Source organism: Engystomops pustulosus, chromosome 4 (assembly GCF_040894005.1).
Source record: "Engystomops pustulosus chromosome 4, aEngPut4.maternal, whole genome shotgun sequence".
Classification (NCBI taxonomy): Eukaryota; Metazoa; Chordata; class Amphibia; order Anura; family Leptodactylidae; genus Engystomops; species Engystomops pustulosus.
In genome coordinates, this window is record NC_092414.1 from 71,373,578 (window position 1) to 71,398,902 (window position 25,325).

The following is a 25,325-nucleotide window of genomic DNA, read 5'->3' on the forward strand; positions in this document are numbered from 1 at the left end:
TTCTAGATCTCTGCTTGCTGTCCTGCTATAGATAGCTTCTTTGTTTATTTCCAGTGCATAGAAATCTGTCCATGTGATGTGATGGACATGCAGGGGCATGAGCTGTTATTATCACAGAAAGTAATAGGAACCGTGTGATAATAACGGCTTGTGCACCTGCCTGTCCATCACATCACAGATTTGTAGCCACTGGAAGCAAAAATAGAAGCTTTTATAGCAGGACAGCAAGCAGAGATCTAGTAAACCACGAGGAATTGATACAGAAAGTATATTGGAAAATTGTATAACTTTTCCTTCCACAAACCATATCAAATATTTGCTGAACGTGGTCAACCCCTTTAAGGATGGGCCAGCACAGTACTTAGGCCCCTTACACACAAGAGAGTGTGATGTGTCCAACTCCCATCACACTTGCAGCGTGTGGTGGCTGGAACGTCCGGCTGGAATGCTGAGAAGCGAACTCTGCATGTCAGTTCAGGTTATTAGCATTTGGGCCAGACGTTCTAACCATCACATGCTGCAAGTGTGACAGAATTTGGACGGATCACACTGGCTTGTGTGTAAGTAACCTTTGAGCAACATGCCAGTGGTCATGTAAATATATCTTTATGTGCTTAAAATCCAGCAACTTATTTAACAATGTGTTTGCCACAAACTGATAAAACTCATGTCCTAGTTAACATTTTAATGCATTTAACATTTTTACCTATAAAACACCATGGGGGACATTAACCATAGTTTTTTAGACTGTTTCTAGCATTTTTTTTTGCGCAATAATCTGTTCATTAATTTGGCGCATTTATGCACCATTTTCTGGCTTAGTGGTTTTGAGTGCCTGCGCCTTATCTAACATAGTGAGAGGCAGAAATACAGATGTTTGCACGGGATCTATCACAAATTTGCGCTAAAAAGATGCGAAAAAGGCGCAAAAATACACCTACTCTGAGCAAGTGCACTTTAAAAATCTTCCCTTTTCATTACTAAAAACAAAGGTTTTTGTTTGCTAAATGAAAAATAACCTCTATGCAACATGGAAAATACTTCGGAGCAGTTTTAAAATGTAAAATTTCATCAGTAAGGGATTCATCATTTTCTATAGGATCATCTGTGTGAGGGATTATTGTACAGATCTGAAAATATTATCAGACTCCATTTCCTGTACATTATAATAAAAAAGGCAAAGACTCATTTGAGAAAGAATTTTTTTTTAAATATCTGTAACTTTTAGTCCCTGCATTTGCATCACAATGACACTTTTGTGTAAAAATGAAGCCCTCAACATTCTGTCACCTTTTCTGAATCTCATTCCATTATAAGTCTCAAATGAGATCTACTTTGTAGGGTAAAAATTAGAGACAAATTTGGCACTAAATTAGTCGCTAATGAATGAGACAATTCCAAAGCGCATTTACTAAGGAAGAACTAGAGCCATCATAAATCAAAAGCCAAAAAAAAGAACTAACCAGGCGCAAAAATAGGCGAACCCGAGACCCACTATGATCAATGTCCCCCCAAATTTTTAAAATAGGGCACATTTACAAAACAGAAAATTTGTATTTCTGTCTATATTACAATTACTGTGTGACTTTCATTGCTCAAGAGTAAATTACAAAAAAAAAGCTGTTCTGTGATAGCTGCTCGCATGTGACTTTGAGGGCTGAAATATGGTGCACAACAAGATTCTGTATTGTGTAATGTATCACACATTAGACATAATTTCTAGTCTGATCCAAAAATATAGTGCACCAGATTATACATTGGCAAGGGAGCACTGTCCTCTTAAAACAGCCTTGCCTGCATTACAACATTAGGATTAGGATAGTACACATTATAAATCAACAACCGCCACACAATTGGGATTTATTTATATTGGTCATTTTCGGTTAATTTGTAATTTTTATTCTATACATTAGAAAGACTTTTTTTTCTCTTTTTATAACTTTAACCCCAAATAATACTAAAAATGAAAAATATAATCTATTAACACTTGTTATTTTTTACCTAGCCCAGTATATCATGAAAAAACACAAAGGGAGAAAATATAGTTATTGAAGGAGAAGTGTCTGAGAGCAAAACTGTTCTGTTCTATGCATAGGGAGCGTGGTTTGGTCTTCAAACAATACTGGGGGTCATTTACTAAGGGCACGAATCGCGTTTTTCTGTCGTGTTTCCCGAATATTACCGTTTTTTCCTGAATTGCCCAGGGTTTTTGGCGCACGCGATAGGATTGTGTCGCATTGGCGCCGGGATGCACGCCACGGAAATTGGGGGGCGTGGCCGTCGGAAAGCCCAACGGATTTGATTAAAAAAAAAGCCGTATTTTTTTTTTTTTAAATGTGTCGCTTGACACGCACTTACCTGCACCCAGGCTAGCTTGGTGAACTTCAATGAACTCCGACCAACTTCAGCGCAGCAGCGACACCTGGTGGACATCGGGCGCACTACCTTAGTGAATCGTCAGAAGACCCGAATCAGCGTCGAAGAGCCCGCCGCTGGATCGTGAATGGACCGGGTAAGTAAATCTGCCCCACTGTGTTTTAGTATGACACGCACATGACAGCTGCTGCTTTTAGAATCGCTTCACTCTTCAATTCCATGGGCACTTACAGAGGCCAACTTCACCAAATAAGTGAAGCGGGAACGCAGCCTGACTAGGTAACATCTGTGCCAGCTCAAGGACTGAGCTGAGGGCCGAGATTCCACTATAACATCAAAGAGTGCACTCTTTTTACACTGACATCAGATGATTCCATGGATTACGAAAAAAACTGTTCTGTTAAACGCAGATACATGTAGAAACCCCCCAAAAGAGTGGAGAGGGTGTTGGCAGTAATTTTGCATAGACGTCACTGATCATTTTGCCCTTCATTTCATCCGTCAGTGTCCGCTTTCAATTGGTCAATAATCCATCAGTATTGCTAAAGCCAAAAATAAACAGGAGTGGATGCAAAACTGAGATAACCAGTAAATGGGATATTTGCATGTCCTCTGTGTTCTGTATCCACTCCTGCTTTTGGCTTTCAATCCTGAAGCTTTTCATTCCTTCTGACAGATGAAATGAAGGGGGCAACATCTTAGAGTGGTGGAGGGTTAAATCAGCATTATAGAAGTCACAGGGTGTTCCAGGGAGACAGCAGTCAGTTGGCAGCAGCATGAGTAGGCCACATAGTGGCACAATGACAAATTATGGAGGTGGCAGAAACATGGTAGGCCACAGAGTGGCACAGTGACAGAGTGTGGAGGTAGCGGCAGCAGCAGGAGGCCACAGAGTGGCACAATGACAGAGTGTGGAGGTAGCAGCAACCTGGTAAGCCACAGAGTGGGAAAATGACAGAGTGTGGAGGTGGCAGCAGCAGCAGGAGGTCAGAAAGTGGCACAATGACAGAATGCAGGTGGTGGCAACATGCAAGGCCACAGAGTGGCACAATGACAGAGTATGGAGGTGGCGGCACCAACAGGAGGTCAGAGAATGGCACGATGACAAATTCTTTAGGTGGCAGCAACATGGTAGGCCACAGTGTGGCACAATGACGAAGTTTGAAATGAATTTGAAGTTGAAATTTTCAATTTGAATTTGAAAATTAGAGATGCCACATGCATCCTTCATTACAATTTTCCGGAAAATATCATGTCTTTGCCAAAAAAGAACTGCAAAGGTGGCACCAGCAGCAACATGAGGTCAGAGAGAGGCACGATGATAAATTCTTCAGCTGGCAGCGACATGGGAGGCAACGTTGTAGCACAATGATGAAGTTTGAAATGAATTTGAAGTTGAAATTTTCAGGAGGTCAGAGAGTGGCACAATGACAAATTCTTTAGCTGGCAGCAACATGGTAGGCAACAGAGTGGCACAATGAGTGTGGAGGTGGATGACAATTCCAGTCCCTGGTAAAGATGGTGGGACAACATTTAGGGAGGCGTCATGGCTGATCTAATTCATCTTGACAAAGGTCAGCCTTTCCATATTACGGACAAGCGGTTCACCTTGGGGTAACAATGGCCCCCGCCGCACTGAACACCCGCTCTGATGCCACACTACTGGCCAGGCAGGACAGCTTCTCTGCTGCAAACTCCACAAGTTGCGACCACGCATCAATTTGGCTGCCCAGTAGTCTAGGGAATCCTCTACCTGGGGAGGTAAAGTGCTGTCCAAGTAGGCCACCAAGTTTTGGTGCAGGGTCTGCTCCATGTCTTGCTGCTGCTGGTGGCGGCTACCCTCCTCACTAGGCAGGTGAAGGAATCTGCTCAATAAGGACTCCAGACTTAAGCTGCTGCTGATGGAGCTGCTACTGCTCCTACCCCCATCTCCCCACAGCAGCCGTGGCAGTAATATGTGAGCGATGACTGCCAGGAATCCCCCGGTCAGACCTGAAAGAGGATGGACAATGGCGCACATAGGCAGCGGCCAACTGTCTTTTCAGGATTTCTCTAGAGTACGCCAATTGTTCTTCCCTCTCGGCAGCTGGAAAAAAGTCACCCATTTTTGATTGGTAGCGAGGGTCCAAGAGGGTGGAGAGCCAAAACTCATTCTTATGCTGGATGTTCACTATTCGTCTGTCACTAGTTAGGCAAAGCAGCATACTGCGGGCCATCTGTACAAGTGACTCTGAAGGACTCCCAGCCTCCATCTCCACTGTATACTGCCACGGTGCTTCAAGTCATCTGCCTTGTCTTCTACCTCCTCCGGATGCTCCTGCTCTTCTTCTCTTGTCACCTGAGTGGAAAAACCACCAATTTCACCAGACTCTGCTTGTGCTCCAATGTCCTCCTCCTCCAGTTTAGCCCCCACCGGACTCATGTGGCCATGAGATGTAAATGCCACTTGTCCAGTGCCCTGACCAGACAGATTATTCATCCTGCAGTCCTGGCAACTGACAAATAACGTGGCCTCTTCAAAGGGCCTGAGCAAAGGGCAGGTGTCACGCATGAGCTGCCAATGGCTGACATCAAAGTTACACAGGGTAGTACTACGGTCCGCTTGCATCATCAAAAAATCATTAATGGCTTTTCTCTGTTCATACAGGCGGTCTAACATATGGAGGCTGGAATTCCAACGGGTAGAAACATCGCATAGCAGACTATGTTGGGGCAGCCCGTTCTGCCACTGCAACTCGAGTTCTGTAAGAATGGCTGAAGTGCATGCACGGTATCCTGGCTATTTTTAGAATGTCTTGCATATGGGTGGAAGACTTGAGGAACCTGTTGACAACCAGATGGAATACATGTGCCATGTAGGGTGCATGGACCATCCATCCTCGGTGCAGCGTGGACACCATGTTCCTCCCATTCTCTGTCACTATGGTTCCGATTTTCAGTTGTCGCAGAGAAAGCCACACATTAATTTCTTCTTGCAACTAAGGGTTGTATCTGACGAACCCATGACCTCATGGCCTGGGTTGTCAGATGTCATCTAGGAGGAAGTGGATGACCTAGTCAACCAATCGACAACCTTTGGGTTGTTTATCAGCACAATGCCGCTAGATGACAACGGCAGTTCTGGCCTCACAGAGTCACCCCTGCCGCGACGTCCCCTCACCGTGTTGCGACCTGTGCCTGCCACCTGCCACCTCCTTGTCTGACATATTGGTTAATCAACTATGTTGATTTGACACGGATATACTTTATCTACCAAAAAAACTTGAAATTTGGGGTATACAGAAGCACAAGAACTGACACCCTGGAATAGGAGCAAAAATCACTGCTGAAACTATGTGGATTTTACAAAGATTTCTTCCTATTCACTTCAGCAACAAAAAAGAACTGCTATTTTGGTATACAGATCCCCCAAAATGGACACCCTGAGATCGGAGCAGAAATCACTACACAAAGTATGTGGATTTTACACACAATTCTTCCTATTCACTTCAGCAACAAAAAAGAACTGCTATGTGGGGTATAAAGATCCCCAAAAACGAACACCCTGGGATTGGAGCAGAAATCACTAACAAAAGTATGTGGATTTTACACACAATTCTTCCTATTACTTCATCAACAAAAAAGAACTGCTGTTTGGGGTATACAGATCCCCCAAAACGGACACCCTGGGATAGGAGCAGAAATCACTCCAGAAACTATGTGGATTTTATACTTATTTCTTCCTATTCACTTCAGAAACAAGGTGCATGAAACAAAATCCCCCAAAATGGACACCCTTGGAGCAAAAATCACTACAGCGCAGTACAGTACAAGCAGCTGGACGCTACAGGCAGCACATGCAGTGTGAAATGCCGAGATTGAAAATGGCTGCCTGTTTTTATAGGGCTGTGTGACATCACATAAGCCTGCCATGGATTGGCTTACAGGTCTGCACATGTGATCAAGGGTGTTCTTTTCTCCTTCCCAGAGTTCTCTGCCCCATGTAACACGTTGTGCTTGTGTCCATTTTGGAAATAAAGGAGAGAAAAAAAGTTAGTTCCCACGAATCACCGTAACCTTGAGATTTGTGACGAATCGAAGTTTTCCTGAAATTCTAACTGAATTCTGATTTGTTAGAATCGATTCGCCCATTTCTAATAAGCAGACTTTTGGACCTGGGCCCACCTATTGCTATCTGTAAACATTTTGAGGCTGCGCTGAAATGATGCATTTGCATTGCTTTTTCCCTTTACGTTTTCAATATGCTTTAGTGCCCAATGCAAACACATAGTGAGCACTGCATAAGGCCATGTTCACAAGATCCGACTGAACTTGAAACACATTTTAAGTGCATTCAGAATAACTCCTCCTTGAACACAGATCTAGACCTAAACGCTTGCATCCAGTTAGTTGCAACAAGAGTTTTTTTTAACATGGCAAAACATGTCGCTACTTACCGAATAATAATAATAATTCTTTATTTATATAGCGCACACAGATTACGCAGCGCTGCACAAAGCATGACTAATTGGTTCCTGTTCCCATGGAGCTCACAACCTACCAGTATGTTTTTGGAGTGTGGGAGGAAACTGGAGTACCCTGAGGAAATCCATGCAAACACGGAGAGATCATACAAACTCTTGTATGCAGATGTTGACCTGGGTGGGACTAGGACCCAGGACTCCAGTGCTGCAAGGCAGAAGTGCTAACCACTCAGCCACCGTGCTGCCCAACACAAGTGTTTAGGTTTAAACACATCTGCTTTTATGGAAGTTATTCTGGTTATTCATGAAATAGAACCTGTCACCAGTAACCCCATTTCCTCACAAACCACACACAGTACCTTTTCGATGTTTTTTTCTCACTGTTTCACTGTCATCTCTATCCATGGGATTAGAGTCAGCATTCTTCTAAGAAAGACTTTTATTGATGTCCTCTGTTCCAGTCAAGGAGGCAAGGAGCTGCAGTATCCCGCCTTCCTCACTGTGGCTGACATTGCTAACCCAGCTGAAGAGATATCCAGGGGGTGTGGGAGCAGGTAAGAGCTACAGTGGCTTTGTGTTACTCAGCTCCGCCATATCATTAACCACTCCCTTTAGGAAGATGGGCGCTGAAACCGACACTGGCTGTGTGAAGATAAATCTACCTTTGTTCTCAACCCTCTGTCAGGTAAGGAACGGGTCACTGGTGACAGGTTCTCTTTAAGTTCAACAGATAATTATTGAAGGTTCATCCTAACACCCATGTGAAATTCAACAGAAATAATAAACCAAATAATGACTTTATTAAATACATCAAAAAACAAACAAACACTATATTGTACAGTGCAGTGTTAAGAAAATTGCAAGTGCCTGGTAAGTCACTGTAAATTATACACACGTGTGTATCCACCGCCAGCCAAGCCCAGAGATGATAACTGTTTTGTCATTCACACGTATACTCTCACTCACAGTGGACATGTATACAGTAAAAACAAAAGCATTAAAAGGTTTTCAATTAAAAGATGATTAATAAAAAACATAGCATCAAAGTAGCATGGGCATGTGGTTATATAGTTGGTGTAGGGATTGTTGTTAAGGATCAAGTTTATACTCCCACCATTCCAAGAAAAATGTGGAACACATAGGGGCACAAGCAGGGCCGCATCTGTCATGAGACCACTCTAAAATGGGCGATTTGGGTGCCCGTTAACGCCCGAATAGCCCACCAGCTAAATTAATCTCTCCTGTCTCTTTAAGACACAGGCGCGATTTATATGTGGAGCGACGCAGCGCCTTTCTGGCTGCTGTGTCGCTCCGTTCTAAGCAGCGACACAGGTGTCATGACGTCACACCGCCTGTGTCACTGTACGGAGCCGCGGCTCACAGAACAACAGCGTGAAGAACGAAGCCGCGCGCCGAGGGAGCAGCGGCCTGCAGGTGAGTATGATTTGTTATTTTTCCTGTACTGTCATTAATTCTATGTGGCTAATAAGTAGGAGTTGGGAGGTGTCCTATTATCGTGGGAGCGGGGGAGGACTGTATATATTATATGGGGCCATAATTGTTGTATACTGTGGTGGGGGGTGCTGTATACATTATATGGGGCCAGAATTGTTTTATACTGGGGGGCGGGGTGCTGTTTATATTATATGGGGCCAGAATTACTAAGTATATTACTAAGCTGGGGGCTGTATATGGGATACAGTATATTACGAAGCTGCGGGCTGTATATGGGATACAGTATATTACTAAGCTGGGAGGCTGTATACGGGATACAGTATATTACTAAGGTGGGAGGCTGTATATGGGATACAGTATGTTACTAAGCTGGGAGGCTGTATATGGGATACGGTATAGTATTAAGCTGGGAGGCTGTATATGGGATACAGTATATTACTAAGCTGGGGGGCTGTATATGGGATATAGTAAATTACTAAGCTGGGGGCTGTATATGGGATACAGTATATTACTAAGCTGGGGGGCTGTATATGGGATATAGTATATTACTAAGCTGGGGGGCTGTATATGGGATATAGTATATTACTAAACTAGGGGGTTGGATATGGGATACAGTATATTACTAAACTGGGGCTGTATATAGGTTACAGTATATTACTAAGCTGGGGGTGTATATGGGATACAGTATATTACTAAACTGGGGGGCTGTATATGAGATATAGTATATTACTAAGCTGGGGGGCTGTATATGGGATATAGTATATTCCTAAACTGGGGGGTTGTATATGGGATACAGTATATTACTAAACTGGGGCTGTATATAGGATACAGTATATTACTAAGCTGGGGGTGTATATGGGATACAGTATATTACTAAACTGGGGGGCTGTATATGGGTTGCATTATATTACTAAGCTGGGGGCTGTATATGGGATACAGAATATTACTAAGCTGGGAAGCTGTATATGGGATACAGTATATTACTAAGCTGGGAGGCTGTATATGGGATACGGTATATTATTAAGCTGGGAGGCTGTATATGGGATACATTATACTACTAAGCTGGGGGGGCTGTATATGGGATACAGTATATTACTAAGCTGGGGGGCTGTATATGGGATACAGTATATTACTAAGCTGGGGGGCTGTATATGGGATATAGTATATTACTAAGCTGGGGGGCTGTATATGGGATATAGTATATTACTAAACTGGGGGGTTGTATATGGGATACAGTATATTACTAAACTGGGGCTGTATATGGGATACAGTATATTACTAAGCTGGGGGCTGTATATGGGATACAGTATATTACTAAGCTGGGGGGCTTTATATGGGTTGCATTATATTACTAAGCTGGGGGCTGTATATGGGATACAGTATATTACTAAACTGGGGGGCTTTATATGGGTTGCATTATATTACTAAGCTGGGGTCTGTATATGGGATACAGAATATTACTAAGCTGGGAAACTGTATATGGGATACAGTATATTACTAAGCTGGGGGGGCTGTATATGGGATATAGTAAATTACTAAGCTGGGGGCTGTATATGGGATACAGTATATTACTAAGCTGGGAGGCTGTATATGGGATACAGTATATTACTAAGCTGGGGGGCTGTATATGGGATACAGTATATTACTAAGCTGGGGGCTGTATATGGGATACAGAATATTACTAAGCTGGGAAACTGTATATGGGATACAGTATATTACTAAGCTGGGGGGGGGCTGTATATGGGATATAGTAAATTACTAAGCTGGGGGCTGTATATGGGATACAGTATATTACTAAGCTGGGAGGCTGTATATGGGATACAGTATATTACTAAGCTGGGAGGCTGTATATGGGATACGGTATATTATTAAGCTGGGAGGCTGTATATGGGATACATTATATTACTAAGCTTGGGGGGCTGTATATGGGATACAGTAAATTACTAAGCTGGGGGCTGTATATGGTATACAGTATATTACTAAGCTGGGGGGCTGTATATGGGATACAGTATATTACTAAGCTGGGAGGCTGTATATGGGATAAAGTATATTACTAAGCTGGGAGGCTGTATATGGGGTACAGTATATTGCTAAGCTGGGAGGCTGTATATGGAGTACAGTATATTACTAAGCTGGGGGGCTGTATATGGGGTACAGTATATTACTAAGCTGGGGGGCTGTATATGGGATACAGTATATTACTAAGCTGGGAGACTGTATATGGAGTACAGTATATTACTAAGCTGAGGGGCTGTATATGGGGTACAGTATATTACTAAGCTGGGGGGCTGTATATGGGGTACAGTATATTACTAAGCTGGGGGCTGTATATGGGATACAGTATATTACTAAGCTGGGGGGCTGTATATGGGGTACAGTATATCACTAAGCTGGGGGGGGGGGCGGTATATGGGGTACAGTATATTTCTAAGCTGGGGGGGCTGTATATGGGATACAGTATATTACTAAGCTGGGAGGGGGCTGTATATTGGATACAGTATATTACTAAGCTGGGAGGCTGTATATGGGGTACAGTATATTACTAAGCTGGGGGGGCTATATATGGAGTACAGTATATGACTAAGCTGGTGTGCTGTATATGTGATACAGTATATTACTAAGCTGAGGGGCTGTATATTAGGGGGTGCTATATATTCACATTGGTCAGGGGAGCACTGTATGTAAAATCATGTAACATAATAACAGGGTGGGATATATTAGTTATAGGACACTATAGATTACTTTGCATCATTTAAACCAAATGTTGGGGGGGGGGTCTGTATTAATAAATTGGGGTGTTGTATATTAATTGGTGCTGTGCATGCTGTAATTCCAGTAGAATATATATAATGAAGGGATTTTTTATATGTGGGGAGAGTGCGGTCAGTTGTGTTGTGAGGGGTATATACTTTATACTGTAAGTGACTGTGGTATTTTTAGGGATGTTGGGTGGAGATGTGCTGCATGGAGCTGAAGATATCTGGCCATGAATTTACCTTTGATGCTTCAAGGATTGGAGAACCTGGAATAAAGTCCTCCTGATGGAAGAGATTGTCGTCTATAAGGTACTAGATGCCACTAATGACCCCCAGAACCTGTAGTGAGTCACACAGTGTCAGGGAGCTGCCTGTGGGGATGTTAATTGTTAGTAAAGTTTTCATCATTTACTTAACAGGGAGCGGGGGGGGGGGGTGCGGGGTGCAGCATTTTAATATTCGCCTCTGGCAGCAAGTATGCTAGAATCGGCCCTGGGCACAAGGTCAACCTATTGCCGTATATATAAAAAACATTTAACATAATTTATTTATCTTACCACTTCTTTGATCCCAATATTTTTGCACCCCTCCCCCCAAAGATGCAAATATCCAGAGTGAGGGAACGATTTCTAAAGACAAGTACATTGAAATGTTCATTATTTAAGTCTTATCTTTTCATTCCCAGAAACCCATTTATGCTATGTTATATACACCACAAAATTCAAAAACTTTACTAAAATCCAAAAGACATGACCTGGGACAGACTTTGATACAGATATGATAAGCAGCTTCACTCCAAGTCGAGATGTCAAAAATCTAACAAAAAACAAGTAATCCTTTCAGACTAAAAATATGACTTTTGAAAGCACTGTTCCAAAAAGACTGCAGATATACTGTATATACTCGAGTATAAGCCGACTCTAGTATAAGCCGAGGTACCTAATTTTAACACTAAAAACTGGAAAAACCTCTTTACTCGAGTATAAGCCGAGGGTGGGAAATGCATTGGTCACAGTCTCCCCAGCATATAGCCAGCCAGCCCCCACTAGTATGTAGCTAGCCCACTGTAGTATATAGCCTTCCAGCCCCCTGTAATATATAGCCTGCCAGCCCCTGTAGTATATAACCTACCAGCCCCCTGTGGTATATAGCCTGCCAGCCCCCTGTGGTATAAAGACAGCCCCCTGTAGTATATAGCCTGCCAGCCCCTGAGGTATATAGCCAGCCAGCCCCTGTAGTATATAGCTAGCCAGCTCCTGTAGCATATAGCCTGCCAGCCCGCTTTAGTATATAGCCTGCCAGCCCCCATGGTATATAGCTTTCCAGCCCATGTGGTTTATAGCCAGCCCCCCTGAAGTATATAGCCTACCAGCCCCCTGTAGTATATTGCCTGCCAGCCCGTGTAGTATATATCCTGCCAGCCCGTGTAGTATATAGCTTGCCAGCCCCTGTAGTATATAGCCTGCCAGCCCCCCTGTTGTATAAAGCCTGCAAGCCCTCTGTAGTATATAGCCTGCCAGCCCTCTGTAGTATATAGTCAGCCCCTGTAGTATACAGCCTGCCAGTCCCCCTGATAAAGCCTGCCAGCTCCTGTCCCCCTGTATATAGCCTGCAGCCCCTGCCCCCAGTATATAACCTGCAGTCCCTGCCTTTAATAAAAAGCCTGTAGGAAAAAAAACAAACAGTTTACTCACCTTCTGATGCCCCCCTCCCCGGCAGGTCCTCTTCTATACAGTGGTGCTCTGGCATTGGCTCAGTGTTCCAGTGCGGTCCGTCGCAGGGATTGTGATGTCAGCCGCTCACTGACGTTCTACTATGTGCTCCGGCATCGGCATACACTGTGATGTCAGCGTGCGGCTGATGTCACGATCCCTGCAACGAACAGCGCAGGGACACGGAGCCAATGCAGGTGCATCTTTGTGTAGCAGAGGACCTGCCAGGGGGCGTTGGAAGGGAGGTAGCAATGATTGCATTGTAGGCAGCATCTGTCAACTGCCACAGCGGTGGCTCACACCTCATCTACTGCCAACTTCTAGTGGGAGCAAGCCTGGGGCATTCATTTCCTATTCACAGTGTGATAATAATAGGGATAATTAGGATATCACATAAATGAGGCACAGAGTGATATCACAAATCAGGAACAACCAGTACTATGATGTCAATATACAGTATTTGGATATCGAACACAGTAATGATAGATAATAAAGGCTACAGAGATAACAGAGATAAACTGTTATATAATTTTAATGAATTGATGTCATGGGAGATAACAATTAAATGCCACAGAACACTACATGACAAGGTTAATGCATCCAGTGATATAAGGATAACAAACAATTTCATTATGATTATAGATAAACAAAGAAATTTGGAATTTTTTTTCAACCAATGTGAATTTCATGGCAATTTGGGGAAATTAAGTTTTCCCTAAGCTAACACAATGCTCAACATGGAAACCTGGGGACACTACATCACACATCAGGACGTGCAGTGCATTCTCCACCTCCTGTGATGTCACATTTTTCACAGCCACCATAAATGGCTGATACATTGTGATTTCTACCTTGGTGTACTGACGTAGCATAAGGAGAGATTTTGTGAGCAGGAATAAGAAAATATAGTCTACTGGTTGACACCACTGAGTGTGTTCGATCACTTTGTGGGTTAGTACAGCCCATTCACTGCTACTGCTGCTGCTGAAGCTGCTGCCCATGACTTTTTGGGTATATACACCCTGCTGGCTTCTTCTGGTGGGTTGTCTAGCTTATGTTGCTGTATTTCTATCATCTAATTTTTTGCATGTTGCATTAAACTTTTAAGGTCAACTTTTTAAGTTGGTGTGAACCACATTGCATTATCTGTTGCTTGTTGAATTAATATTATATTGGTGTCACCTTTCCCTTTTTAAGGGTGAAAGACACTGCATTATCTGCCTGGGTACAATTGTTTCTTTAATAATATTATATTGGGGTCACATTTTCTTTTTGTTAGGTTGATATATACTGCATTGTCTGCCTATGCACAATTGCTCATTGAATAATATGATATTGGTATCCACTTTCCCTATAGATTGTGAGAAACACACCGTTATATTTGCCTGGGTAAAGTTGCTTGTTAAATATTATATTGGGGTCACCTTTCCCTTAAGCTAGGGCGAAATACAATGCATTACCTGCCTTGATACAATAGCTCATTGAATAATGAAAATGGGTTCCCTTTTACTCTTAGTTAGGGTGAATTACACAGCATTATTTGCTTGGATAAAGTTGATCATTGTATAATTCTTTATTTCCCTTTAGTTAGTGAGAAATACATTGCTGCTTCGGGACAGTTGTTTTTTGATTAATATTAGATGGAGTTTAGTTGGAGGCAAAGCTTGGCCGCTGAGTGTGATGGAAGCATAGCTGAGCGCTCCACACCATACCTTATCCGGGACCTCTGCAAGCATCGATATAAAGCTTCTGCAATGGGCAAATCCAATAAAAAAAAGCTCAGAGAGACACCCGGTGCTGCTTAAGGGAGAAAGATCTGGAATAATAACTGCGAATGAAGATGTGTGCGTCTCCTGCACTCCTGCCTCCCAAGATGGTGCCCGCAACGGGAGCAGGCAACCAATCACAGATCCCCTATAAAATATTCATGAGCACTGGTAAAATGGAAGCTGAGCTGTAATTGGTGGCCATGGGCAACTAAGAATATTCTGACTTTGAAACAGCTTGATAAATCTGCCCCATTGTGTACAGTTTTGGGCACCAGTGTATAAAAAGGACATCGTAGAACTGGAATGGATGCAGAGGAGATCAACCAACATTATTAGGGGAATGTGGGGACTAAAAAACAAAGACAGATTACAAAACATAGAAAAAAGACGGCTGAGGGGAGACCTCATTAAAATGTACAAATACCTGAACGGACAGTACAAGGATCTCTCCAAAGATCTTTTTATACCTAGGCCTGTGACCAGGACAAGGGGGCATCCTCTACACCTAGAGGAGAGGCGGTACTACCGTCACCATAGACAGAGGTTCTTTACTGTAAGAGCAGTGAGACTATGGATCTCTCTGCCGCAGGAGGTTGTTATGGAGGAAACTATGAACATGTTCAAGGGAGGCCCAGAGGACTTTCTTGAGAGAAATATATCACGGGTTATAGAGAAAAACAATTTGTTTTATTTTATAGGTAGGCCTTGATGGACTTGTGTCTTTTTCCGACCTTATATGCTATGATACTTTGATACTCTCAACTGTACCTGTAACTATTTATATCTCTAGTACTGTAGCAACTACAACCATAAATTTATAAGAATTATTAATATACGATTTTCATGTTCTAAGTAAACCAGGGTACTGGGTGTCACAGATCAAAATTATGGCTGTTCGTAGCCAGAACTAAAAGCCCTTAGGTACTGAACAGCCACCATATTGGGTGGTATAAACATGTCCCTGGGAAGGAATGTGTTGCAACAGTGGGGCAGATTTACTTACCCGGTCCATTCGCGATCCAACGCCTAGTTCTCGGCGGTGGAATCGGGTCCGGCCGGGGTTCATTAAGGCAGTTCTTCCAACGTCCACCAGGTGGCGCTGCTGCGCCGAAGAGCATCGGAACGCACTCAAGTTCACCGGCCTATTCCTAGTGAAGGTAAGTGCAAGCTCCGCGACACATTTTTTTTTTTTTAATGCGGCGTTTGTTCCGAATCCGTCAGGTTTTCGTTCGGCCATGCCCCCGATTTCCGTCACGTGCATGCCAGCGCCGATGCGCCACAATCCGTCCCGGGGCAATTCAGGGGGAATCGGCGCAAATTGGAAATATTCGGATAACACGTTGGGAAAACGCGAATCGGGCCCTTAGTAAATGACCCCCAATGTCTCCCCCTGCCCAAAGAGCCACTTAAAAAGAATCAAGACCCTAAACTTTCCATTATGTCTATTACTGCTCTCTGTGATTATTCCTCTTTATCCCCCTCAGAAGTGCAGTGACAAGTTACAGTCTTCTTCTCTGCAGAACTCCTCAGCTTAGACACTACACGGCTCAGTGATATCATTACCATGCGCCCAACTCACTGTTTTGCTATTTAGATGTAGTTAGCAGTCTGGTGGCCAGACCATGTTGTCCAGTAGTGGATTATAATATAGGCGGTTTGGTCGGAAGCCCAGGGTTCACGCCTTCTAGGGGGCCTATGGCCACCCAAAACCGCCCCAAATCTTTGTACATCTGGCTCTAAATACACATGTACACAAGAGTCAATTTTGTAGCTTTGTAGGTCCTGAAATCGCAGAGTGAAATCAGGTAGACAAGACACATCCTCCATTCCCCAGGAAGCTTTCTTCTTGTACAATATGTAGAAAGTGAATTCCAGGGGCTTGTAGGGGCCATAATATTCATACAGCCCAGAGCCCATCGCGATCTAAATCCACTCCTGTTGGTTTCCACAGCAGACATCTAGAGGTATTTTCAGTATTTCTAGAATAATTGAGAGATGTTTTTGTAATAGATTTGTACATAAATATGCAAATCTTAGATTAAAGGAAACCTACCGTTTGACTTGATGCATTATGAAGCAGACATACCTTGAGAATGCTGTAGCTACACTGATGCAGTATCATATGCAACACCCTCGCCGATGCAAGGCAGATGAGTTGTTGTGAATATATCCCACCATGTAGCTTGCAGCCTGTGAAGTGTCTGATCAGCCCCACAGCATGTCACTACATAACACAGGGGAACACTGCAGCGGTAGAGCCTGCCTGGTAAGGCAGGAGTTAATTGTTTTATGTGATGTAATGCCAACAACCAATCACATGTGTTATCCTAATGAATCTGTAAGCTGGGATGCAATTGGAGGAGTAGCCACCACCTGACCAGTGGGAGTAACAAAACCCCTGGTCAGGAAACTTCTAGAGTTCAGTTTCCAGTCTACTTCAGACTGAGTACAGCTAAGAGTCAGTGCAGCTAGCACACCAGACCAGAGCAGGAGAGCTCAGCTCCCTGCCTGAAGAGTGGAACTAAGAGCTAGTTAGTGAGAGAAAAAGGGATATCATCCTACCTTGAAGGGTGATAACGGAAGCAACCCAGGACAAGCTGAAGCATCCTACTAGGACACAGCTATCTTCCAGCCTGCCCATTGCATCCAGGCTGATGATCTCCATCCGGTGGCTCCCTCCAACTGCATCTCCAGCATTCTACCACTATGTCAAGGCACGTTGCTACTGTTCTTGTCGGTTCCAATAAAGAACTGTAAGTTGTTTTTGTTCAACGTCTGCCTCCATCTGGTCCCTGCTACTACGGCTGTCACCATCACGGGCACCCTGTCCCCTACACTGGGACTCATACTCAAGACCCCAAAGGGTTGCCCCAGGGAGAACCGCTATAGCAGCCTCTCCCTCATCATTTCTTGCCAACACCACCCTGCTGGAGACCTGCCAGGCTGTAGGACAGCCCTCCGGTTCCCCATACCAAGCACTGTGACACTAGCGTGCCTAGGCCGCAACCGCCAGCCACTCAGGTACTGCGGGCCCCGGCTGACTCCAGGCCCCAAGAAAAGGCTAGGCCCCGGTGGGGGATGTTGCACATATCTTGAGTAATCCCTGTGCTGAGTGGTTTTGCTGATAAAACAGCTATAACATTATGATAATGAAGCTCTGGCACTTCTATATCTGCTCTGGCACTTGCTTTCCTACTTCTCATAGCAGAGAGTTTCTCACTGATTGCATCATCATCTCCTGCAGTTTACTTCCTGACAGACAGAAAAATCAATTTCTGCACCATCCCCCAGCTGCTGTGTATGAGTGATCCAGCTCAGGTTGATTAGTGCTTGACTAGTCATGCTTTACTTAGCAGCCATAATGTGTAAGCCAGTCTGTCTCATCTTTCCCAAGGTCCTGAATGGTATAATAGTTTTTTCAGCAAAACCACTCAGCTCAGGGATTAACCAAGATATGATCCTGTAAAAATGCTGGAATCCCTCCGTATGGTGCCCCCGAAAAAACCAGGGTCATTCAATGGAAGAAGGGAAAAGGAAGATATGATCCTGCATCAGTGTAGCTACAGCATTCTCAAGGTATGTTTGCATCAAATGCATATAATGGGGCAGATTTACTTACCCGGTCCATTTGCAATCCAGCGGCGCGTCCTCTGCGGTGGATTCGGGTCCGGCCGGGATTCACTAAGTCAGTTCCTCTGACGTCCAGCAGGTGTCGCTGCTGCGCTGAAGTCCACCGAGGCCCGCCGGAATGCACTGGAGTTCACTGGCCTATTGCTAGTGAAGGTAAGCGCGAGTCCAGCGACACTTTTCGCTGCGGTTTTTCCGAATCCGTCGGGTTTTCATTTGGCCATGCCCCCCGATTTCTGTCGCGTGCATGTCGGCGCCGATGCGCCACAATCTGATCGCGTGCGCCAAATACCCAGGGCAATTCAGGGAAAATCGGCGCAAATCGGAAATATTCGGGTAACACATCGGGAAAACGTGAATCGGGCCCTTAGTGAATGACCCCCAATGCATCAAATTAAATGGTAGGTTTCCTTTAAGCTTATTTGTTTAGTGTAAGTTCCAAATGTTTTCACAAGAAAAGCATACTGATTGTTTCATCATAACTATGCAATGTCATATTTGCAAATATGAAAACCAATGCATAACAGCATTCCATTCAACATTGTTTCCTAGAGTCATGTTTTGAAATTTAACATATAAACCCAATAACCTGCAAGTCATTACAGCTATTGTTCAGTCCAGAAACATCAGCCAATTCCTAAATAGATGGAACATGAAAAGTGCAAATCATCCATCATATACTAGTACTACTACTCCTATCCTACATATATGGGAACAGAAAAGTAATACTACTTCTAAACTGTGTATGTGGGCACTGCGGAGTACTACTGTTCATAAATTGCATTTATTGGTACTACCTAGTACAATCCTACTTATATTGGCACTTCCCACTACTGCTACTACTATCCTATCTATATATGGGTACTGCACAGTTATGCCCCTTATTCTACCTATTTGGGCAGAAAACAGTATTACCACTTTTGCTCTCTAAATATCTCTGTAGTACTTCTACTCATATTATGTATGTCCCTTGGCAAGGGTCCCAATTGTATGTTCAATAAAAGGCAGCACTCCAAAATCCGTGGAAAAGAGTGAAATTTTATTCCATCAGTGCAACGTTTCGGTGTGTGCACATCTTTCTCAAGCACACACCGAAACGTTGCACTGATGGAATAAAATTTCACCCTTTTCCACGGATTTTGGAGTGCTGCCTTTTACTGAACACATATATATATATATATATATATATATATATATATACAGTACAATGACTGTACAATGACTGTACAGTACGATGACCCTTATTCCGCTTATAAGGGAATAAAACTTTACTACCTTTCTTATTCTGTAAATATATACTGCGTAGTACTTCTACTCATATTCTTCATAAATTTGTATTGCCGGGTACTTTTATTCTGCCTACATGGGCATACCACAGTATGGTAATATACCAAGGCAATGCCTAGTATTATTCTTGCTATCTGCCATCAGTCCCTTCTCTCAGCCATTTCCTCTCCCTGTGCAGGAGCCTGGGGAGGGAAGAATTGGATTGTGATTAGTGGTTGGGTGAAAGATTCCTCCACTCCTGCTTTTGGATATCAATCCTGAAGCTTTTCATCCTTCTGACAGATGAAATGAATGGGAAAACCAAACAGTGGCAACGTCATAGAGTGGTGGAGGGTGAAAACTGCATTATGGAAATCACAGGGTGTTCCAGGGAGACAGCGGTCAGTTGGCAGCAGCATGAGTAGGCTGCAGAGTGGCACAATGGCAAATTATGGAGGTGGTGGAAACATGGTAGGCCACAAAGTGGCACAATGATAAGACTGTGGAGGTGGCGGCAGCAGCATCAGCATCAGCAACAGGAGGCCACAGGTGGCAGCAACATGGAAAGCCACAGAGTGGTCCAATGACAGAGTGTGGAGGTGGTGGCAGCAGAAGCAGCAGCAGGAGCCCACAGGTGGCAGCAACATGGTGGCAGCAACATGCGGCATGATGATATAGTGTGAAGGTGGCATCAACAGGAGCCCACAGGTGGCAGCAACATAGTGACAGCAACATGGAAAGCCACAGAGTGGTCCAATGACAGAGTGTGGAGGTGGCGGTGGCAGCAGAAGCAGCAGCAGGAGCCCACAGGTGGCAGCAACATGGAAAGCCACAGAGTGGCACAATGATATAGTATGAAGGTGGCATCAACAGGAGCCCACAGGTGGCAGCAACATGGTGGCAGCAACATGGAAAGCCACAGAGTGGTCCAATGACAGAGTCTGGAGGTGGCGGCAGCAGCATCAGCAGCAGCAACAGGAGGCCACAAAGTGGCACAATGATAAGAGTGTGGAAGTGGCGGCAGCAGCAGCAGGAGCCCACAGGTGGCAGCAACATGGTGGCAGCAACAGGGAAAGCCATAGAGTGGCACAATGATATAGTGTGGAGGTGAGATCAGCAGCAGGAGCCCACAAAACCCACAGCAGACAGTACATCCATAATACATTACAGTTTTCCTGAAAATATCAGGTCTTTGACAAAAAAGAACTGCAAAGGTTGTACCAGCAGCAGCACTATGAGGTCCGAGGTGTGGAGGTGGCGCTAACATGGTAAGCCACAGAGTGGAACAATGATATAGTGTGGAGGTGGCATCAGCAGCAGGAGCCCACAGAGTGGCACAATGATATAGTGTGAACGTGGAATCAGCAGCAACAGGAGCCTGCAGACTGGCACAGTGATAGTGTCTGGAGGTGGCATCAGTAGAAGCAGGAGCCCTCAGAGTGGCACAATGTTATAGTGTGAAGGTTGCATCAGTAGCAGACATATTTACTCACTGGTCCAGTCGCGATCCCGCGGCTCGTTGTCCGACAAGGATTTGGGTCTGCCGGGATTCACTAAGGTCATGCGCCCGATATCCAGCAGTTGTCGCTGCTGCGCCAAGGAGTTCACCTTCTTCTTCCTGGTGCATGTAAGTGTGTGATCTTGCTACACAAATCATTTTTTAAATTCTTTTTCCGAATTCATCGGATTGTCCGACGGCCACGCTCCCAGATTTTTGTTGCGTGAAAGCCGGCGCCGATGTGCCACAATCTGATCGTGTGTGGCAAAATCCCGGGGCAATTCGGTGCAAACCGGAAATATTCGGGAAAACCACACGAAAGTGCGGCATTCAGACCCTTAGTAAATGAGCCCTGCAACCTAAAGCCACGTTCAGACGTTGCGTTTTAATTGCGTTTTGATACGCATTACACCAGCTGAGGAGAGGTAATTTGCCTAATTACTCTACTCTTTACATTTGTTAAGACAGTGTTAATACATGCATTAACAAAACTCATGCACTAACACATTGGGGCCGATTTATCAAGCTGTCTGAAAGTCAGAACATTTCTAGTTGCCCATGGCAACCAATCACAGCTCAGCTTTCAGTTTTACCAGTGCTCATGAATATTTTAAAGGGGAGCTGTGATTAGATGCCATGGGCAACTAGAAATATTCTGACTTTCAGACAGCTTGATAAATCTGCCCCAATGTTACCGCATGTGTTAACATCGTTTTGTAAACGGTTGACAGTAATGTAATTAATCAACTCTCCTCAGCTTTTTAATGCTTTTCAAAGTGGAATGAAAACGCAACCAAAATGCAACTTGTGAACGCGGCCTAAGGGTGCTTCCACACACCCATATGCTGGCAGTAGCCCCCCTTCCCCTCCATAGTGAGGTATTGCGCCTATCCATAAACACAGGAAAAGATAGAGCATGTTCTATCTTTTTCCTGTACACCGTAAGGGGGCACACGTGTGTGTGCACTACACCGCAGTTGGGTGCCATAGCCGACTATGGGGTCATGTATCTGCCCGCAAACTTGCGTTCCCACAATGGCTGTGTTAAAGCAGTCTAACACATACATTTGTACAAACACCCTCATATCTATATACAAATATATATATACAAACACATCATGCACATACAGCTTACACATATACACATGTTATACATACATTTACATGTAGGTTACACAGATTACACACATATATACACACAAGTTACATAGTCACACAGACGTATGCAGACAGTCACATAGTAAGAGACGTATGCAGTGTGGGACTGGCCCACCAGAGTACCAGAGGATCCTCTGGTGGGCCCTGGCTCAACCCAATACTGAACCCCAGAGGTCCATCAGAAAACAACACAATTTGAAGGCTGCTAGAGTATATTTCCTGGGGGATAATGAAGTGTGGGCCCCCAGATAGATTTCCTCTGGTTGACCTAAGGAAACCCAGTCCGACACTGGACGTATGCATACAGATTACACAAACACACATCACACAGGTTACACTGACACAAATTACAAAGACATATGCAACAGTTACACACACAGGTTACACATACATAGATTATACACACATATACACACAGGTTACACATACATAGATTACACATACAGATACACACAGATTACACAGACACAGATTACACATACAAATACAGGCAGGTTACCCAGACAGATTACACAGACACAGATTACACATACCTAAAACACACAGGTTACACAGACATGTACTCACATGTTAGGGAGCGTTCAAACGGTTCGTTTTGGTTGCTTTTTCATTGCGTTTTGAAACACATTAGAAGAACTGACGAGAGGGGATTTGTCTAATTATATTATTGTAAACACTTCTGTTAACAAAACTGATGTTTTGTGTTAACACTGTGTTAACACACATGTTAATGTCGCATTTACGCTGCGTTATGTAAACACACATGTTAACAATAATGTAATTAGGCAAATAACCTCTCCTCGGCAGTCCTAATGCGTTTCAAAGCACAATGAAAATGCAACTAAAACGCACCGTGTGACCACACTCTTACACAGGCACATAGGTTACACAGACATGTACACACATGTTACACAGACACAAATTACACAGACACAAACACACAGGTTACACAGACACAGATTATACATAAATATACAGACAGGTTGCATACACTAACCCTAATGTTTGCAGATAGAAGGAACACTGGTGTGGACTTTCTGCTCCTCACATGGCATAGTATGGTGACCTCCCACCCTCCGAGAGCTGCTAAAGCAAATAAAATTACGGGATGTATCAAGAGAGGAATAGATTCTCAGTTTTTGGCCTTAATACAAATCACTGGTCAGAGCATGCATGGAACATTGGGGCACATTTACTAAGGGCTTTGCGCCAGTTTTCTGTCAGACTTTGCACGTTCTTTTAGATGTAAACTGTGCACAGGTATTTAAGAAGTGTCCACGCCACTATTGTGTCGCACACAACACTTTTGTGGTGCAGCTGCACTAGGCACCATGCAACATAAATTAGGGGATATTCCGGTGCTCTGTAGGACAGTGCACCAGATTTAACATGCTGCACGCCCAATGGTAAAGGTGCACCAAAAAGAAGTTGGTGAACTCTGTCGGAAGAGTGCAGGGAGCACCAGGTTCACGAATCACGGGTGCCAGAAATCATGAATTTGACACAAGCTTCACTATACACAGGCACTCTTAGTAAGTTTGCCCCATTGTGTACAGTTTTGGGCACCAGTATATAAAAAGGACATATTAGAACTGGAACGAGTGCAACTAAGAATTTTAGGGGAATGGGGGGACTAGAAGAGACGAGAGAGGAGACCTCATTACAATGTACAAATACCTGAACGGACAGTACAAGGATCTCTCCAAAGATCTTTTTATACCTAGGCCTGTAACCAGGACAAGGGGGCATCCTCTACAGCTAGAGGAGAGGTGGTTCTACCATTGTCATTGACAAAGGTTCTTTACTGTAAGAGCAGTGAGACTATGGAACTCTCTGCCGCAGGAGGTTGTTATGGCGGACTCTATGTACGTGTTCAAGAGGGGCCTGGATGCCTTTCTGGAGAGCAAAAATATCATGGGCTATGGGGAAAAACATTTGCTTAATTTTTAAAGATTGGACTTGATGGACTTGCGTCTTTTTAAAGCCTTACATACCATGATACTCTGACAACACCGGATTATAAGGATGAATGACCAGCAGGTGGTAGACCTGTGCACAGCTCAAGGCGTGTTGTCTGTAAGTACAGTTCATATATATGAGGCGCACTGGACTATAAGGCCAACTTTGATTTCTGAGAAAATCAAAGGATTTTTTGTGTGCCTTATAGTTTGAAAAATACGGTAATTAGTGGATCCAAACCTGATTGCTGGTTTTAAGTAGACACATTTGAAGTTTTCGGTTGTCAATTGTTGATTTTTTTAATTGGTATGTAGTTTAAAAGTATTATTTTGTAGACTTTAAAAAATTCCCTCTGCTTTTCATCTATCCCTATCAGTTTACTCTAGAAACAAATGTCTGTTCAAGTTCCGTTGTATGAATGAGAAACAATTTCAAAATAATAAGAATAGAAAAGTTACCTGCCATTTTTACAACATAAGGAAACTCTAAAATAGGGTCCGCTCCATGTGTAATTAGGCCACTGGGCAACAGAGTGGGCCCCTCAGTGGGCCTCCCCCTAGTAGCAACACTGTCCTCCCTATGTAGCTATACTGTCCCCCCCTACATATCCACACTGTCCATCCCTACATAGCCAAACTGCCCCATCCCCCCATAACCATGCTGCCCCCTACCCCCCATAGACACACTGTCCCCACACACCAATAAGGCACACTGCCCCCTCCCTCCGTAGACACACTGTTCCCCCAGTCAACCATAAGGAACACTTCCGCCTACCCCTGTAGCCACAGTGTCACCCCCTCCCATAAGGCACACTTCCCTCTCCTCCTGTAGCCTCACTGTTCTCCCACACACCCATAAGGCACACTGCCCCCTCCCCCCCCCCCACCATAGCCACACTGTCTCCCCCAACTCTGGGAAAGAAAAAAAGCTCACCTTTCCTCATTCCCCCAAGCAGCGCCTGCAGCCGCCTTCTTTCTTCGGCATGCGCCTGCTGTACTTACAAGCTCATGTACGTACGAAGGCACATGTGATGTGAGGACAGTGCAGAGTGCCGATTAGGGGGAGCGAAGAAAGGTGAGTTATGGATTCTGTCTCTATGCTGTGCTCCCGACGAGAGCAGGACATAGGCAAAAAACTACACAAGCTGAAAGGTGATCATTTGTATCAGTCTTAAAGCGACACTGGCACAATAGATCCGTGGGGCGAAATTTTTTTTAGCGCCCCAGTGGGCCCCTCCAGCACCCTTGGGTCAGGGCACTGGCCCGGGTAAGCCAGGTGCTGGTGCT